Source organism: Sus scrofa, chromosome 14 (assembly GCF_000003025.6).
Source record: "Sus scrofa isolate TJ Tabasco breed Duroc chromosome 14, Sscrofa11.1, whole genome shotgun sequence".
Lineage (NCBI taxonomy): Eukaryota > Metazoa > Chordata > Mammalia > Artiodactyla > Suidae > Sus > Sus scrofa.
The window spans coordinates 32,480,359-32,492,827 of NC_010456.5; the positions used below are offsets into that span (position 1 = coordinate 32,480,359).

Below are 12,469 nucleotides of genomic sequence, written 5' to 3' on the forward strand. Positions count from 1 at the left end.
GGAAGCTAGAAAAGACCAATCATGTTAGGAATGTGTTGTTACGGCTTTGTGTTTTTAAAAAGGGTGGTCCCCATCTGTCAGCTCACGGTCCTGTGAGAAGCACTCAGCACACAAGCCCTCTCAGGCAGCTGATCCCTCTGCCCAGCCCAAAGACAGGCATTGAGCATTGTGTATAGAGGCGTCACTTTCTCAGCCGTTCCCTTGCTTGGGTTGGTGTGGTGGGGCTACTCTTGGTCACTTAGAGCCTCAGTTTCCCGGTCTGTTAAAGGGAAATTCAGATACTACAGCTCTTTTCATGTTGTTTTGAGAATTAACTGAAATATAATGAAAGGAAAGCGTTTAATGGAATGCCTGGCATAGAGAGCTACAAGGGAGTGAAGAATAGAGACTCCAGAGGCAACCTGGATTTGAATCCCGCCTCTGCCAATTACTAGCTGTTTGACCATAGGCAAGTTACTTGACCTCTCTGTGCCTCTGTTTCACACCCTATAAAATTGTGTAACACTTATGCCTATTTCATATGGTTATGGTTGAAGAAGAACAAAGTTAATATACCCCTGGAGTGCTTAGAACATTACCTTACATATTAGAAGTCTTATTATTTTATTATTCCTCTTATCAGACACCTTCAACAAGGTTTATTTGGTCTCTGCTGTGCCTGGGATGGGGTCTGCCTCTTTCCTAACTAGGTGTTTAAGGCTCTTTGTCTAGAAGAAGGGGGTTCTGTCCCTGTAGGAAGAAGGCACAACTTATGTCCTCTTTTCAATAGGAGAAAGAGTTAAACATTAGATTTTGGCAATGCTCCAGAGGAGATCCAAGTGCAGCGTGGTAGAAAGCACATGCGACTCAGACTCAGATGAGCCTGGCTTGAATCTCAGCCCTGCTGCTTACCCTAACTGTGTGGCCTGGGGAGAGTTCCTTAAGCTCTCTGAGCTGCAGCTTTCCTCTTCTGGAAAATGAGACTAACAGTAAGGATTCTAAGAACTAAGCAGGGTGGAGGCAGTTGACATGGTACCTGGCACACAGTTGGTGCTCAATAAGTGCGGGAGGAGAAAGAGTCTTTCTTAGTGAGGCCAAAAGACACAAAACCTAAATTGTCATTTCCAAACCCACTGGCGTATTGAATAGACACTGTTTCAATAGCTGGGGAATCTTCAAAGAACTTCGTTAATTTTCTTAAGAGGGTTTTACATCGTCCCTTTAATGTACCAAAAAGACTACATTTGTCTGGAGTTTTATTCCCCAAACCCCTGCTTTCCTCATGATCTATTGACTAATCCATTCGGCCGCCATGTCCCTCCCCGCGCCTCAGGGGAGAAGCGCCAGCAAAGAAAGGTGTTAATAAAAAGCATCTTCTTCGTCCAGAACAAACTGCACACGCACAGGCCGTTTATAATCCAAATTTGATTTTCATTTTAATTTTTTTAATGAGAGCTCATCCTTTACGCTGCTTCCCTCTTATGATCCACTAGGCTCTGGGCTCAGAGCTGAGGATTCCCAAGTGGGCATTAATCACCTCCCAGGAATATTCCCTGAGGCAAACACCTTCCAGAGTCACATAAACTAACCCATAAAATGCAGCAGCTGAATATCGTACTGTCATTCCTTCTTCCCCAGCGCGGGCCTCTTGTTGAAATATAACATGTTCAAGTTCATTCCTTAATTTCACTCCACCAGCCCTGGTGTATACAGAATCTGGGTGTCCTTTTATCTTTTCATACTATGTATGTATAGGCTGTTTCTTCCTTTCTTTCTTTCTTTTTTTTTTTTTTTTTTTTTTTTTTTTTTTTTTTTTTTTGAGCTGGTTGGGGGGGGCGGGGGGCGGAGAGGAAGTGAATTTGCCCTGCTGTGAATCAAGGAAGCTTTTCCTCCCCGCCTTGATTGCTTAAAGGACAGTCTTGATTCCTCCTGCTCAGGGAAACAAAGACAGCCAGAGAAGGTGGCTTAATGGAGACAGCTTGAAATGGCCAAAGTTTGAATATCCTTGCGCGCAGAGAAAAGAGCAAGACGAAAGCCCCGCTAATTACAAAAGTTGCTTTATGAAAGATAATTCAAAGCAATAATTTAGCAAACATAATCAAGTCGCACAGATGGGGTTGTTGATGGATGGATTGCAACATGCAATTAGCAGTTCTCGCAGTTACATATCATTAACCCTCCGAGCACAAAAATTATTTTCTCATTATTAGTTGAAAAGGTAAAATTAAGCTGACTAGACAGTAAAGGAACAAACTACAATTAATTACCTTCATTTATTACAGTCATTATTTTAAACTTATTTTTACTTGGAGAGAGAGATGAAAACATCTAAATTAAAAGTTTTGTTATGCTAAATCAGAGGTGAAACTTTTCTAAGGAGTGTGTGCTGTGGCCCAGCCAGAAGATAACAAGGCCACTGATGGGAAATTTTTTTTTTCCCTGCTTCCTTCTAACATGAAGGATATGTGGGCTGCATGGTGGAAAACCCTTTCCATTGAGTTGGAACAGACACGTTCACCTGGGCCTGATTGAAACACAGCAGGATGGGGACCAAGGAGGCTGACATGGCCTGTGACCCCCAGGGGAGGCAGGAGAGTGTGGTGTTCAGACATCCAGGGTCTAAGTCCCACCCTAACACTGCTTATGTGACTTTGGCAAGTGATTTCATGTCTCTGAGCTACTGTTCTCATTTGTAAATAGGGCCCACTGATCAGATTGCATGAGGTTCAGTGAGCTTCTCTGTTGAGTGGCTAACAAGTCACTTTTCTCATTATGGTGGGTGTGTTTGGTTGCTGAGAATGTTCCCTCTGTCCTCTCAGGGTCAGAGGGAGATCATGTGATGGGCTCACCTTTTAGGAGCTTAGTGAGGGCGCCAAGATGCCACTTACCAAGAGGTGTATCAGATCATTAGTTGAGTCCATGCAATCATTTATTCACTCAACAAACATTTATGAGTACCTGCTACATATGAGGCAGTGTACTAAATACTTGGTCCAGTGAGGGTCACAACCTGACTTCTCTTCTTGGTATAAGGGAAGGCAAGTGTTTTGCCATAACTGGAAGGGCCACCCTTCTACTTGGTGCCTTGCAGGTCCACTCAACAAATACTTGTATGGTGTATCTAGGAGTTCAGTGCATGTGATTGAAATGACATCCAAGAGTCATGTCCTTCCCAGAGATTCCACTTGTTTGCTGGACTTTACATATTCACACCGTCCGTACAATGGCTGCACATCTGCCTTCCCCCATCAAGAGATGAAGACGGAGTTCCCGTTGTGACACAGTGGAAACAAACCCGACTAGTAACTGTGAGGTTATGGGTTTGATCCCTGTCCTCGTTCAGTGGGTTAAGGATCTGGCTTTGCCATGAGCTGTGGTGTAGGTTTTAGACACAGCTCGGATCCTGAATGCTGTAGCTGTGGCATAGGCCAGTGGCTATACTTCTGATTCGAACCCCTAGCCTGGGAACCTCATATGCTATAGGTGCGGCCCTAAAAAGCAAAAAAAAAAAAAAAAAAAAGAGAGAGAGAGAGAGAGATGGAGCCTGTGTCTCCAGCCTTTGAATCTGGGCCTGTTTCTACTTCAACAAATAGACATGGCAGAGGTGACCCCATGCCTATACCAAGCAGAGGCCTCAGCTAGTCTTGTGGTTCCACCTCCTGCTTCCTCCAGCCCAGCTTTCATGTAACAAATGTGACTACCCTGAGATGCCTGCTGTGAGAAACCCTGGGGGATGGGACTCCATGTGGGGGAGACAGGCCAGGAACACCAAGGCACCAGATGCGAGTCAGGGAGCCATGCTGACCATCCAACCCCATGTTGGTATCCAGTCGCCATGTGTCTGTGACCACCTGAGAGATGACGAGAGAGAACCACCCTGCTGAGCCTGCTCAACCCCCAGGACCATGACAGAGAAGTTGTTTTGAACACTGCATTTTGGGTGGGTGGTTAAACAGCGCGAGGTGATCAGAACACGCAAATTTACAGAGCACCAATTCTTTCCTCCCGCCTCCCCACTAATACTCTCCTCTCCTCACCCTCTCCCCTCTTTCCTTTTTCTTCCACCTTCTTCCTTTTCTTCTCCACCTCCTGGCCCCTCTCCTCCAGCCTTCGCCAGATCTCAGCCTTCTCATTTTCCCCGGCACCAAGTTCTTAGGTCTCTATCTCTATGCAGAGCTTTCTCCCCTCCTGATTCCAGAGGGAGGGTGATGGGCTCTCCTGAGGCAGAAGCTGGGGCACACAGATGGCACGCCGCCACCTCAATTTCATGCCTGGCATCGCCCTCCAGGGGCCTAGGTAGGCATGCCAGCAGTTCTGAATTCTGGTCTCTTCTCCTTTCTGTCTCTTCCAGTGGGATTGGGCTGCATCTACAGGACAAATCCCAGTGGCTAAAGGGAGTTGAGATACAGTTGAGGTTCTGTCAGGGGAGGAGCAGAGAGGTAATGTTGAAATAGGAATTTGCAAGAAAAGAAAAAATGAGGTCTGAGAGTTCCCGTTGTGGCGCAGTAGAAACGAATCTGACCGGTATCCATGAGGACATGGGTTCGATCCCTGGCCTCATTCAGCAGGTTAAGGATCCATTGTTGCTACGCTGTAGCGTAGGTCACAGCTGCAGCTCAGATTCTGTCCCTGGCACAGGAACTTCCATATGCCGTGGGTGCAGCCAAAGGAAAAAAAGAACAAAACAGCAAGTTTTATATATCCTTAGTTGAATGTGTTACCTTCTACTGTACCATCTGTAAAATGGAGTGAGGACACATGGACAGCCTGGACAGATGCATGTGGGTTTGGGGGTGCCACTTGGTTAGAAACATGGGACCTCGTGACCTTCTGTGTTCTAAGGCATTCCCCACCCTTCCCCACAGGCCTCACCTACCTAGCCAAAGGTGTCTAACACAGTCTACCAAAGAGTCTCTCTCACTTTCAGGTAGGCAGAGAACTGGACATTCTTTCTTTTGCCCCCATTCACCTGCCAGGATCCTGGGGACTGATCAGACAGGCCAGACCAACAGGGGACAAGAAGACAGAGCAGAAGCCAGGGCACTTGTTGTGTGCCCTCTTGATTTAGACATCACTGAGATGCCCACTCATCTCATAGTTGCCCACTCTTGTCAGTTAATCAGCAGCCAGGCTTGGCCCTGCAGGGGGGCCCTGCCTTTGCTGGAGAAGTCTCCTGAAGTGACTTTTATTGCATATCTACTATGTGCTAGACTCATTCTAATGATTATTTTGTGTGTTCTTCATATTTCTGTCGAGGGGAAGTTCTATTCCTTATCCCCACTTTATAGATGAGGAAACTGAGGCTCAGGGGAGAGAACTAACATCCATTTAGTACCTGAGGCAGGGAGAGAACCAAGGGGGTGTGAATTTAGGCCCAGGAGGGTGGTGTGATTTGGAGAAAACTCTTAGGGCAGAGTTCCAAGGTCCATGGGCCCCTCCACCATCTGACCCCTGCCAGCCTCTCTCCCCAGCCAGCCAACAGCGTGGCCTGTTCCCACTTAAAATGTTGAATCTGCTGTTCTCTCTGCCTAGAATGGGCCCCCTGTACCATCTCTTCGCCCAAATTAACTCCTTTCAAATGTCAGATCCTTAGGAATGGGGAAGTTCCTCCTGACCCCTGGTCAGACTTGGAACCCCCATCTTTTACAGCAAGGCCCCCCTGCTTACCCGGCAAGCCACTTAGCATAAATCATCTTGATGAGCATCAGATCATTCAGGGCCTTGAGGCTTTGGCTGTGACTCTGACTGAGGTGGGAGCCATAGGAGGCTTTAGAGCAGAGGAGGGACTGGCTCTGACTCAGGTTTTAATGGGATCCCTCAGCCTCTTAATCCCTCTCATAGGGGGTGGGGCTGGCCTTTCAGAGGTGACTGCCAGGAAGAGACTATACCCCTCACACCCCCTACCTACCCCCACACCCCTACCCAGGCTCCTGCTCTCTGCCACTCTCAATGCCCAGAACCTAAAGTCATCATCTGTGTCCCCATCTGTCCCAGCCCCAGACACTGAGGACTCCCTGCTTCTCCCTCACAGGCAGCTGTGGGTGGGGGAGGGGCTTCTAACCCAGGACAAGATCCTCAGGGGGTCAGTTCCTGTTCCTGAAGCTGAGCTGCCTGAGAAGAGCACGAGGCGTGGGGGGTGGTTCACCACTCAGATCACCTGAGACAGGCTCCTTCCTCCTTCCCGGCCCCGAGCCTCCCACCCAGCCCTGCATGCTGCATCCTAATTTGGTCCCTGTGCTCCCCTCCTGTTCTGCATCTGTCTGCAGGACTCTGGCCCTTCTTTTTGAGCTGAAATTTAATTACAGGATCTTTTTTTTTCTTTTTGCCTTTTAACATTATTTGCTTTTTCAGCTGTCTTTGATGTCATAATTCTCTTAATTCCTAAATGGCCCTTTCTCTGTCACTCCCAGCACTGGCATGACCATCTCTTTGTAAGGGACTCCCTTGGGGCCACATGAGACATGCACAGTCTTGACCAACTGGCAAGGCCAGGGAGAAATGGCCTCGCTAACAAGTGGAACCCACCAGGAAAGATAAGCAGGGGGAACAAGCGTGGGCTTGGAGCCAGACTGGCACAGGATTGCATCGTAGCTCATCCACTTCCTAGCTGTGTGATCCTGGGCAAGTCATTTAACCTCTCTGGGCCTCAGGTTCCTTGGCTTTTAAATGGAGATAATAATAGTACCCGCCTCACAGGGTCGATGAGAGGGTCAAATGAATTGATACTTAGAAAGCCCAGCACATAGTGAGTGCTCTTTGAACATTAGTCAAAGGTCCTAACTGATGAGCTAAAACTCACCTCATCACATTTATTCTTCCCACTAGCCCGTGAGGAAGCTTCAGCTCTTACCCATTCTCAGGTTAGGTAAATGAGGCTCAGCACCCAGCATGTGGCAGTGGGTGGCACTTCAGGCTGGGACACCAGCCAGCACAATTTATCAAGCGTTTAGCAGCTCCTCTCACACGTCACCACCTCTCAACAACATGGCGAGAGAGGCACCCTGGTATCATCCCTTTTTACAGGTGAAGAACTTGGGTTTCAGAGAGGTTAAACGGCTTCCCTAAGCTCACACAGCTCTTCACCAGCAGATCAGAGGCTGGAAGATGCAGCCCTCAGCTCAGAGGGCTGAACAGAGCTCCTCAAGGAGCTTGGAAGGTACAGGAGAAGCTGAGAATGTAGATTCTAGATTGGGGGCCTGAATTGGACACTTGCAGGTGGGTTAGGGGAAGGCCTCTCCCTCAGCCGGATCTGTGCCTTTTAGATGCGCTGAGCTTTTCCAGGGAGAATCCATCAGAGAAGCCCAGCCCCTGCAGAGAACTGGGATTCAAACCCAGGTCTGTATACCCAGCCTGGGACTTGGCATATAGCAAGGGCCCAGTGAACAAGGTGTCACTTGCAAAATGCAGTGAAAAGGACCTCTGTTCACCCTTACTGTCCCGGGTTGGCACACTTGTGTACACATTCCCAAAAACCCTCCTCTTTGATGACCTAATAACTTTGATGGTCTCCTTGGCTCCCATCACCCAGTCTGGCCCCTCTGGCTTTGCCCTGCCCAGCTTGGGGTAAAACTTATAAGGAGCTGAACATCCTTCTGAATTTAGTATTAAGAACCCGCCAAAGCATCATTGAACCTGTCACGCCATATTACAACCAAATTAAGAACTAGCAGCAATCCTCTTTCATTCGGTATCATATGCCTTATAAAGTAAATTATTAATGCTTTTTCCCCCCAGTTAAGCAGTTATTTGCAGTTGTTCCGGGTATTTCTCATTAGAAATAACATCATCTAAAGAACGATATTGATTGATTTTTTTAATCTTGGAATCATGAACGTGAACCACATATTTATATGACATTCCCTTTAACTAGAATTCTCGTGCTTTATTTTTATATTATTGATCTTTTTGACACGAATTGCTTTTTGGCCTTGTGCGCACGTTGTAAGCTTCCCGCCTGCAGAGGAATGGGCCGGCGTCTGGGCCGCGCTGGGAAGAATGATCGCTCCGGCGGCATGGCGGTAACATTCCCGCACATTTAACAACAATTAGTCTATGCTGATGCCATGGTAGGCTTTCGTGTATGAAAATTTACAAGCCTTTTAATGGACTGCATTATGGAAGGCCATGCGGGGCCCGTCGGTGGGGAGACGAGGCCGCTGGGCGCGCATCCATCTCGTGCCACTGTCAGCTGAGTGTCTCTCAGCACTGGCGTCTGCCTGAGGGCGAGCAAAGCAGACGATACTGCGAGAGCCAGGACACCAGCATGGGACAAGGAGCCATTCTCACAGGCATCCGTGCATCCATGCAGCAGCTGTTTCTTGAGCACCTGCTGTGTGCCAAGCAGGTCTGGGTGCATGAGCACCACTGTGTGCTAAGCACCAAGCGTGAGGGGGGAGCACACCTTATTCATCCAGCTCCCTTGGGGTGGCGTGGAAATGACATAAGCCTGGAGCCACACAGACTTGGGTTCCAATCCCAGCTCTGTCCTTTGCCAGGGTTCTCCGTGAACCTTGGTTTCCCCAGCTGCGAAACGGGAATGGTAACAGCCCCTCCCATGGAGGGAGGCTGGGAGGATTCATGCAGGTAAAGAGCTTGATTAGGCATAAGCCTTCTAGAAACGGAGCCTTAGGATCATGATTTAGTGTTGTTGCCCCTTGCCCTCCAGCCAGGAACCCTGGAATCCACATGCACACTCCCACTTCCCTTCCAGTTCCACTGAGACCTTCACTCTCAGCAGCAGACATTTATGTGGTACCTGCTGTATACCAGGGTGAGTACCAGGTTCCAGCAGCTCCATATACTGTTTCTGTCCTCATGGCACTCACAGCCTAATGAGAGAGACAGCCGGCCACACACCCCTCGGTGCCAACGACAGTCGCAGTTATGATGGAGTTTCACGTGGCCAGGATGTGGGATGGAAGAGATTCAACCAGCCCACCCATTCCCTTATTCAGAAACTATTTCTAAAGCCTCTGCTATGTGCAGATTCCGTGTGGGGCTCTGGGGATACAGCAGGGAACGAGACCGTCAGGGCCCAGTGCCTGGGGTGCTGAGTACAGTGAGAGACATCCGTGTTTGCAACATGCACATCAATTATTTGAAGGACAGTTCAGTGCAGTGGTTAGGAGCCAGTTCTAGAGCTGGACTGCCTGGGTTCACATCCCTGCTCTGCTACTTACTAATTGTGTGACCTGGGGCAAGTTCTCTCTGTGTGCCTTGATTTCTTCATCTGTAAAATGGGACTCATAATAGCCCCTTCTTTATAAGGTGAGTGTGAGAAGCAAGTGAGGTAAAGATGTAAAGGCTTAAAATAATGCCTGATGTAAAGAAATCAGAGTCAGAGGCTATGATTATCTTGATTATCGCAATGATTATGGTTCTGAAATCATCCCGCAGTGCATTAACTAATTATGGATATGCTGCTGAGGCGTTTGCCCTCCCTTTGACCTAGCTCTGAGGCAGAGGGCTGGACTGCATGACCCCCTGCGGCTGTTGCCCAGGGAATCGGGGAGCTCTGGCGGGCCATCCCCAAGTTTAGGTACCAGAGAAAGAACCTTCCAGGTCTTGGGCTTCCTCTATGAGGTGGGCCCCTTAAGAGGCTCTCAGGCATCCAATATCACAAACCTTCCTTATCAGCAGGAATGAGGCTCAGAGAGGGTCACACAGCCGGAAGAAGAAAGGGCCTGAGGCTATTTCAGATCCATGTAATCCCTTTACCCAGAGTGGTCCCAATCAAGCGGCTAGAGAAGGAAGCCAAAGATGCTAGATTTGGTGTCTCAGAAAACCAGGTCCAAGCCCCACCACTGTTCCATAGCTGCACAACTTTAGGCAGGTCACTTCCCCTCCAGCCTCAGTCTCTTGTTCTGTAAAATGGGTTCTTGCAATGCCCACCTTGTTTATCCCTGTGGATGGGCATGAGAAGCCCACTTGATCACCCAGCCTTCCTCTTCTGCTTTGCTATTCAGAGCACAGTCCGTGAGCCAGCAGCATCCACATCCCCTGGAAGCTTGGTAGAAATGCAGTCTCTTTGGCTCCTCACCCCATCCTCCAGATCTCCTGGACTGCAATATGCAGTTTAACACGGTCCCGGGTAAATCAACTATACTTCAGCTTTTTAAAAAGAGGTCCCCTAGTAATTTGGTAATTCGTGTATACATTAAAGTTTGAGACACTCAACCTGAGGGCCCTGGCTGCCCCGTGGAATCTCCTGAGGGTTCTAAAAACTACTGAGACCCAACTCGCGCCCCAGAGTAGCAGGCGTTCTTGGTCTGGCATGAGCCTTGGGCATTAGGATTCTAAAAGCTTCTGCTGGTGCTTCTCATGTTTGAGATGCTCTGCTCTAGGAGCTCACCATCTAGTGGAGGAGACAGACACATGGAAATAACCAGCGGTATGCTAGTAAATGAGGAGCAATGGGCTGTCTGGGGAGCCCTGATTTCCGTGGTGTCAGCAGCGCTCCCACCATGGCCAATTTCAAGCTGCCAGGGGTGGAGTTGGGAAGACATGTGCGGTCGCATCTTATGTTAGCTTTTCCACCACACAGGCACAATAGCTGTGCGTAATCTCAAAGCACCAGGAGTAGCAATGTATTGCCAAATAATTAGGAAGTGATAAGTACTGAATATGCCTTTCCTTTTTTTTTTTTTTTTTAGGTTTTTTGTGGTATGACACATAGCATAATATTTACCACCTTACCCGCCTCTAACTGTGCAGTTCAGTGGCATCACTTGTGCAACCGTCACCACCATCCATCTCCAAAACTTTTTTTTATCTTTCCAAAGTGAAACTCTGTTCCCTTTAAACAATAACTCTCCAGGAGTTCTTGTCGTGGCTCAGTGGTTAACGAATCTGACTAGGAACCACGAGGTTGCGGGTTCAATCCCTGGCCTTGCTCAGCGGGTTAAGGATCTGGCATTGCCACGAGCTGTGGTGTGGGTCGCAGACACGGCTCGGTTCCCCTGTTGCTGTGGCTGTGGCGCAGGCTGGCGGCTACAGCTCCAATTCGACCCCTAGCCCGGGAACCTCCATATGCCGTGGAAGAGGCCCAAGAAATGGCAAAAAGACAAATAAATAAAAATAAACTAAACAACTCTCCATTCCCTGACCCTGGCAACCACAACTCTCCATTCTCTCTGAATTTGACTACTCCAGGTACTTCATGTAAGTGGAATTGTACAGTATTTGTCTTTTTGTGACTGGCTTACTTCACTCAAGAGAGTGTCCTTGAGGTTCATCCATGTTGTAATACCATGTTATAACTATATGATTTTTAATATAATGTATTGATTATAAGTTTATATGAGTTAATTTTGGTGGTGGCCGTGTTTAACAACCAGCTTGCAAAACTCCTGAAAATTCAACAGTCAGCTTTTGCAGACTGCTGCAGGTCAGCCCCAGCACACCACCAGAAGTACAGGTGAGAACAGAGGTACAAATGGCAGGCTTAGGACAGCAACCAGCAAACTATGGTCCTTGGGCCAAAGCCTGTTTTTATAACATTTTATTGAAACACAGCCATGCCTGTTCTTTTGTGTATTATCCACGGCTACTCTTCCATCACAGCAGCAGAGTTGAGTAGTTGCAACAGAACCTGTATGGCCTGTGAAGCCAAAAACATTTATTATTTGGCCCTTTACCGAAATAGTTGGCTGACTCCTGCTTTTAGGTGTACAGGGAGTGGGAGATATTGAATCATTTATTATTCATTCATTCAGCTAATATTTACAAAGCACCTTCTGTGTGCCAGGCACAGTTCTAGGCACCAGAGCAAATAAAGTCCATTCCCTTCCAGAGTTGACCTTCTGGGGAAAGACAGATGTAATTCAGACTCTCGCACAGCAAGTAAGTGTGTAATTACCATCTGTAGCTTCAGCTGTGACACGGAGTTCCATGGGACTAAGAGAACATCATGGGATGGCAGGGAGGACTTCCAGGAGGAAATGACCATGAATTAAAGCAAGAATAGGAATATTCTAGCCATAGGAAGAGCGGGAATGACATGCCAGGTAAAAGAAGTAGCATGTGCAAATGCCCTGCAGGAGCAAGGAAATAAGAATTTGCAGGGCTACAATCCTGGGAGAGGTGGCCAGAGTCCTTAGGCCCTTACCTGTTGCTGGGCCTCCATCTGCCCCCTCCCCCCAAACACACACATGCACGCACACACACACACACACACACACCCCAGCTACTCTACCAAGCACAGCATCCCATTCATCCAGGCTCACCCTGGCACACTGGCCCCCATTGCCTCCCCACCCTCAAAAGCCACCTCCTAAGTTCTCTCCACCCACCTCCCTCCTGGCCTTGAGCTCACACTGTAACAGACAAAATCTCTTTTATTTATTTCCTCCCTGAAGTTTATAAACTCCTGCCCTCTAATAAAATTATTCTCAGCACAAGCACAAAATAATAACCTTAATTAAAATATATAAAGCCAGATATTAGTGAAGACCAGTGAAGATTAAGATCAGCCAAATCCTGTGTCCCAGAA

The 12,469-nt window shown here is 48.0% G+C and overlaps 1 protein-coding gene across 1 annotated transcript in view; it reads left to right on the top strand.

The window, feature by feature from the left end:
* Positions 1–12,469, top strand: part of CUX2 (cut like homeobox 2) — a 275,414-nt gene that overhangs the window by 168,578 nt on the left and 94,367 nt on the right. The gene's annotated exons all lie outside the window — the stretch shown is intronic.